The sequence below is a fragment of the Uranotaenia lowii genome, unplaced genomic scaffold (genome assembly GCF_029784155.1).
Source record: "Uranotaenia lowii strain MFRU-FL unplaced genomic scaffold, ASM2978415v1 HiC_scaffold_821, whole genome shotgun sequence".
Taxonomy (NCBI): Eukaryota; Metazoa; Arthropoda; class Insecta; order Diptera; family Culicidae; genus Uranotaenia; species Uranotaenia lowii.
In genome coordinates, this window is record NW_026598780.1 from 4501 (window position 1) to 11645 (window position 7145).

General features: G+C 35.0%; 1 long non-coding RNA gene across 1 annotated transcript; it reads right to left on the reverse strand.

The window, feature by feature from the left end:
* Positions 1 to 431: 431 nt before the first annotated feature.
* LOC129760907 (uncharacterized) lies at positions 432 to 1227 on the reverse strand. The gene is made up of 2 exons (XR_008740403.1): positions 1117 to 1227; positions 432 to 990 (listed from the first exon to the last, which is right to left on the reverse strand). It is a non-coding gene; the product is annotated as an uncharacterized LOC129760907 (long non-coding RNA).
* Between the last annotated feature and the right edge of the window lie 5918 nt (positions 1228 to 7145).

The window sequence follows — 7145 nt, forward strand, 5'->3', positions numbered from 1 at the left end:
AAATATCAAGAGCCTCTATTTCATTGGCGCATTCCACCTCATGCGACCCGGTAGTCACACGAGTAGGTCCCGTAAGTAAACGTCACACCCAGCGGCACCAGTATAATCGCTGACTCTAAAAAGAAAGCTTATCAGTAACGAATACCGAAAGATGAGGCAGTGGTTGGCCGAAAGTTTACTAAATCGGATGGCGAACAGATTCCAACGTTATTCACTAAATTTTAATTCGGATTGAACTGAATTCTTGAAAACTTAGAAAAAAAATATATGGATGTGTAGTTTTTTTTTAAAGATGTTAGTTTTACTTCAGGTTTTACAGAATCTTATTTGAGGAATAATGAATCATTTAATATTCTATTGAGGCCAGTCTCACCGAAGTTATAGGGATTTTAGGTTTTGTTCGATAATAAAAACTAACTTAGAAACATAAATATTTTTCAAAAATTTTATTTTCATTGAACACAACTCGTGGCTGAGCAAATCATTCAGTTGTGACATTTTTCCGTTTAAAGATTTACCCACTAATGTTCTCTTAAGCATTGCTTACATTGTTATTCCGGATCGATCTGACACTCAATTTGTTGCAGCTTCGAGGAATCCGATAGAGCCGTTTGCTCCTTCGACCGAATACGTTAATTTTCCGACGGCCTGGATTTGGCTAGACATATCACGCCAACGGACGGGCACGACAGTCAGCACCGGAAGAACGGCATCTGCGCTCTGATCATAAACGCCAGCGAGCACTGAACACTGAACATCGAGCATCTTCGCGCAGCCGGGTGCCTTAGTCGGTCTACTCTGCAACATCCTGGTGGCGATGTTCGTCGTGTACAGGATGTGGAAAAATGACAGGCAGCTACGCCCTGGACGAGCCGACGCGTTTCCTGACGGCCAACAACCGGGAGTTCTTCGCTAAAGATAACTCGATCGACTCCATTAACGGTGATTTGCAAAGCAGCAGTGAGCGGAAAGCATTGGCTGAACCAGCATCTGAAATTTAAAAAAAATAGTTGTTGGAAAATGTAGGCTCAGGAAAATCGCTAGTCAAGGAAAAAATGTTGCTTCCCCAGCCGGTTTTAAGTAGTTTTACGGGTAGTTAAAAACTTCCAAACCTACCTTGAAAGCTACTGGCCTGCGAAAACCTGATGGGCTTGCTGTTGAAGATGCTGGTTCCGAAGAATTGCCTCGCCTATGCCATTTCGACGGTTTTCTCGCTGTTGTTGTTCGGATGATGGAAAAATTTCGTCATTTTTTTTTCTTTTTTCGGCTTACACGCTTAATCATTTTGAACCAATTATGCTTGAAAAATAAACATAATCGAAGTTTTCCCGAGTTAACTCATTTAACGTGTATTCATAGAAAACCCATGATAAAATTCTCTAGGAGTATTTTCGGTTATTTTTTATCCTTTAACAAAATCTGAAGCAATTGAAAAATAACCGTGTTTAGGAAAAAAACAAGCTTCGTTTTTTTTTAATGTGAATTGATATTTTCAAATATTTTGATTTTTATTTTATTTCAATAATAATAACAAAATACAAACTTTGAGCAGAAATTTATCCTCATTTTATGGATGAATGCATAAGATTGAGACATTTGATCAAGCTGCAGTTAACCGGACGTATAAATTCTTGCACCGACCAAGCTTTAACCCGGTCCGTTCAACGTTTTTCCAGATTTAACACGCTAATGTTTACAGCGGGTTGGCCATAAATTAGACCATCGTCCCATCAAAAACATCGGCTGCATGGTATCTTACACCATTTCACTGGAATCGATCGTGGAAAGATGTCGATCGTGAATCCCGCAAGAATATAAAAAAATGTTTAAAAAAGCTTTTTACCTCAAGTTCTTGGTTACAAATGGTTTCTTTTTTCTCTTTCGGTATTTCGAAACTATCAATCCTCACGACATTACGCACAATATAAAAAAGGATAAACTATAAAAAGCGCGATTATACCCGGTTGACGGCTGAAATTCCTGTGAAATAGGACGGTTGTTCTAAAACTTATGCATTAGTCATTTTTTACCACATTTGTCATAATTTTTTGTCAGATTTTGATAACTTTGTTGCAATTTTTTTGTTATAATCATGCCATATTTGTAAATTTTTTGCCAAATATTTGTCTTTATTTTAGTTTTGTCAAGTTTTTGTCATTTTCTTGCCTAATTTTGTCATATTTGTGAAATTATTGTTCAATTTTGCCATATTTTTGTCATAATTTTGTAATATTTGACATATTTCTGGCATATTTCTCATGTTTTTTTTACAACATTTGTCGTGTTTTTTTTTCAAAGTTCGGTCATTTATCACTTTTTCATTTGTCATATTTTTGTCATAGTTCGTTCAGATGTTATATTCGTTGAAATATTTTCCCAGACTTCAGGGGAAGTGAATCGTTTCGAGAATCGAGAGGATTCCCATTTTAATTTCTCACAAATTCAGCATTATGCAAAAAATGCATTCTTAGCGTGCCGATGTTGATTTCATTCTGAATATTCGTGAACAGCATAATGTGTAAAATTTTATACTAATTAAAACTTTGCAAATGTGTTGTCTACAAAATAAGCGTGTATCGCTTTGACAAATCTAGCGTGAGCGAGCGTGCACTGATAGTGGCGACTCCAAGCGGTCGCTAGTTTAGGGCGCCTCCCGACAAACCTCATTGATTATGACGCAGTATCTAATTTTAAACACGATTCACAGTTGTATCTGGATCAGTGCTGCAAATTTTCAGTGTCAGTGAGAAATTATCAGCTGACTTTATTGCAGTGTATCGGTCAGTTCAATTCCAACTAGATTCATACGAGAATGAATAGAAAGCTCAGTCCTGAAAGCTCTCTGCACACTCATTTACCAATCGGCAACATCGGTGCTTAGTATACATTCAGGCTCTTCGCAGGTTCATGAGGTTATCCAATCTTCATTTTCAGTTTCAAGCGAACATTGCTGAAAGTGAAAAAAGCTTCCTTCGGTTATCATTAAATTTAGTTGAATGGTGACAAAGATTATTCGACCCGCTAGACATGCGCAAATTTCAGAATTACTGCTGAGATCGCTATTTTTGAAGGATTCTTTTAAAAAATACTTTTTTTTCAAATGGTGTGAAGAGGTGGGAAGGTTTAGAAATGAGTGTTCGGGTTTGCGAGACGAAAGCTGGCGAGGGAGCGTGTAGACGAATGTGGGGGACAAAATTATGACAAAAAGTTGGCAATGACAAAACATGACAAATGTGGTAAAAGTACACACAAAATTTTCGAGGCCAGAAATTAGCAAAATTTTGCTCAAATTTGACCAGCTAGAAACTTAGCAATCATTTTAGCAAATTTTTTTAACTTGAATTTTAGCAAACGAGAGAAAAATTTAGCCGCCGCAATTTTTGCTCACTTTTTTAGCAAAAACCGGTAGAAAAGATCCTATTGGATTTGAAATTTCCATTTTTCCAGGAAATTCAGGGGAAATATCTGTTTATAAAATAGAATACCAAATTTTTTCACTTAATTTATTTGACACCTTTTTTTTTAATTTTAATTAACACTTTCTTCACTAAAAAACAAAACCGCACTTGGCCGTGGTAGCTGACCATCCGCCAAGCGGAAAACCGATGCGTCCAGATTGGCTTCCTTCTTGTCGATCATCCTGATGGCAATGCTGTCTATTATCGCCGGCAGCAGCAACCTGTAGAAAGAAATCAAAGAATTTTTCAAATTTAAAACCGAACTTTCCATTGGCCAAATCTTCTCTTACCTGTCCGCTCCCGATGTGAATTTATCCACCATTTCCGCATCCAATTGTCCATCACATGCAGCAATGTTGACCGGGCTTCCATTCCGTCGTTATTGTCAGCCCAGTCTCCGCAGGTTCCACCAGCATCTAATTTACTCAACCGCACTGATTCGCGTCGAACTTTTTTTTCTCGAAGACGGCGGCTGCTTTTCGAACGAAGCGGCTAACTAGGCTGCGTTTTTACCAAAATCAAGCAAAATAACAATTTTGCTATCGCGTAAGTAAAACAACCCTTATTGCTAATCGTAAGTAACCCAATATTTTTGCTAAGTGGATCCTCGAAAATTTTGTGTGTATGACAAAATTATGACAAAAAAATCTGACAAATTGGACTAAAGTTTACAATACAATGGAAAAATATTTACTAACACAACTCTGTCGAAAATATGACAAATCTGATTAAAATATGACAATATTTTAACAAAAATATGACAAAAAAGACAACATCATGGCAAAAAAAATGACAAATGTCGTAAACAATTGACAAAAATATGACAAATATAACAAAATTATGACAAGCGTGGTAAAAATATGACAATAAATTGACAAAATCATGACATGAAATTGTTATAAAATCCGACAAATTTATATATTTGAAAATTTGATATCAAAAGACCAAAAATACGAATATGTCGTCAAACTATGTAAAAATTTGACAAAATGATTAAATATTACAAATGTGGTATCTTCCAGTTTGTTGTCATTTTCTAGCCACATATGTCATTTTATTGTCAATTTTTTGTGATAATTTTGTTTTAATAATAAGATTTATGTCATAATGTTGTCTTATTTTCATCACATAAGACATGTTTTTGACAAAGGTTTCTCGAAGTTTAATCATCTTATTGTTAAATTTATGTCGTATTTGTAAGACTTTGTCATAATTTTGTAATTTTGTTGTCATGTTTTGTCATTGTATTGTAAATAATTTGCTACATTTTTGTGTTACTTTTTCATATTTTTATCACATTTGTCAAAGTTTCGTCTCATTTGTCGGATATTTGTCTTATTTTTATTATGTTTTGTCATTTTATTGTCATTTTTTTGTCATATTGATGACATAGTTGTTCGATTGATGTCATTTTATTGTCAAATTTTAGTCATATTTGTCAGATTTTTCTCATACTTTTGTGAAAATTTTATCATGTTTTCAACATGTTTATCACATTGTGTAATAATTTTGTCATTTTTTGACCACATTTTGTCATTATTAATTACCATAAATTCAATTCTCATGAATTTTATACTCATCCATCCTCTTGTCCCCCTTCAAATAATCGTATGGTCTCAGCGATTTTCAATTCGCGTTTTCTTTTTGAACCCCAATTCATAATTTGCAAAAATGGCAAAAACAAATGCATACTGAAATTATCAGCAACTTTGGCTGACACTGATTGAATGCTTAAGCTGCAGTCACTGATCAAAAACAGTAAGTGACAGAAATGCCTAAGCGAAAGACGCTTTCGTAGCTTTCGAGTGAAACAAGTTAGTTCGGGTTTACGAGTGAGCTTTCTACTGACTGATAGACACACTCACACAGCTTTCTGTAGGCACGAGGATGACCGAACCGATCAGAAGCTTTTATATTTGTTGACTTTTCTATTCCGTTCATTTCAGTTGAAGCTTTTTACACTGATAGAAAATCACAGTCAGTATCATTTGTGCTTTAAGAAAATTTGCAGCACTGATCTGGATATATCATCCATATGTCTCTCACAAAGCAAGCGTTGAAATGGAAGGACATTAAAAAAAAATGAGACAGAAAGTCCACATCTGAATAATCGTATAGACGGGAGGTCCTAAAGAAAAGTTGAGCTTTCAGCTGCGATGGTTCAAAGATCAATCGTGACAAGGCACCTAAGGAAACCCGAATTAAGGTTAAAAATCCAACTCAGGCTTCATTATTATGGAGTATTCAGTTATGGTTCGAATTCGTACCTAAGCAATAACATTGGAATCAAATTCAAGCTTAATTGCAAGGAAGTATTCAGTTAAAGTTGATAGTTCGATACTGGGTTGTCTATCGATAGGCTATGATAACGTTCTAAATGAGAAGCGGAACGCTTGAATGTTCTTCCGGAATGTAGAAAATCATAGATTAAAAATATTATTGACAACAAATGAGCACAGAAGAAGAAATAAACGATGCCTCCAGGAATGGTTAGAAGAAAGTTTGAGAAATCAAATATGCACATTAGACCACAGTAGAGTGTCCATCCCGGGATTTCCCGGGAATTTGAAAAATTCACGAATTCCCAATTCCCGGGAATTGTAGTTTCATTCCCGGGAATTCTCGACATGTATGAAATTATTCTCTGGAAAAGCTTGAAAGACTCCGGAATCAATCTTATTGTTCTTTTTGAAAATATAGTCATACAAATCTCATTGAGAATATGCCGATTCCTGTGCCAGAAGACATTTTGCAGCCATTTGGTGTAATTTTTTTAATTCAAATAGATAAGTTTAAAAAGATTACATATATTTCCACACCGTATTCATTGAACAAAACCCCACAACAGTTCGAAAATTGTATGAAAAATAGCGCAGCAGGTAGACAGATTATGTTTTCTTGAAAGTAACATTCTTTCACTTGTTTTCCTTTGTCTTTGAAAGCCAGATGAATTTCTAAACCTCAAAATGAAGAATACATATTTTTTTCATATGAAGAGCAAATATGTAAAGTGTTCAGAAAAACGAAAAATGGTTGGAATAATCAAACAAATAAAAACATTTTTTTATTCAACTCCTAATTGCATGGTTGAAATCTTCATTTGACTTATTCAAGTTATCGTATAGTTCGGTAGATTGTATTTAATTTATTATTGTTAAAAACAGTTTGATTTATTTGATTAAAAATAAGTTATAAAAACATTATGAAGTGTAAATTTTGAACAAATTATGGGCTTGTATGCACGAAAGGTTCAATAAGATAAATATATTTGAAGCGAAGTGCATACATTTTACATGTTTTATAATATTTCCCGGGATCCCGGGAATTCCCGGGAAACAGGCCACCAGTTTTCCCGATTCCCGGGAACGAGAAAATGACCGGGAAATGGACACTCTAGACCACAGCAAGCTTTGTATGTAAATTTCTAATTCTTACATTTTTACACTTCCCATAACTTTTTTGGTTGTTTTTGCTGCCAGAAAAAGCAATACAAATTTTGGAAGCGATCCACCCAGTCCTGAATTAGCGCAACGAGTTTAAATTAGCGTGAAAAAGCGTGTGGATAAAATATATGTACCTAGGAACTACAATCTAAGAATGGAAAAATTCGATTTCGCACCAAAAATTTTGGGTTTTCTAATCTTTCCCATGATTCGTTACAATGCACAGTGGGTCAGAACATCAATC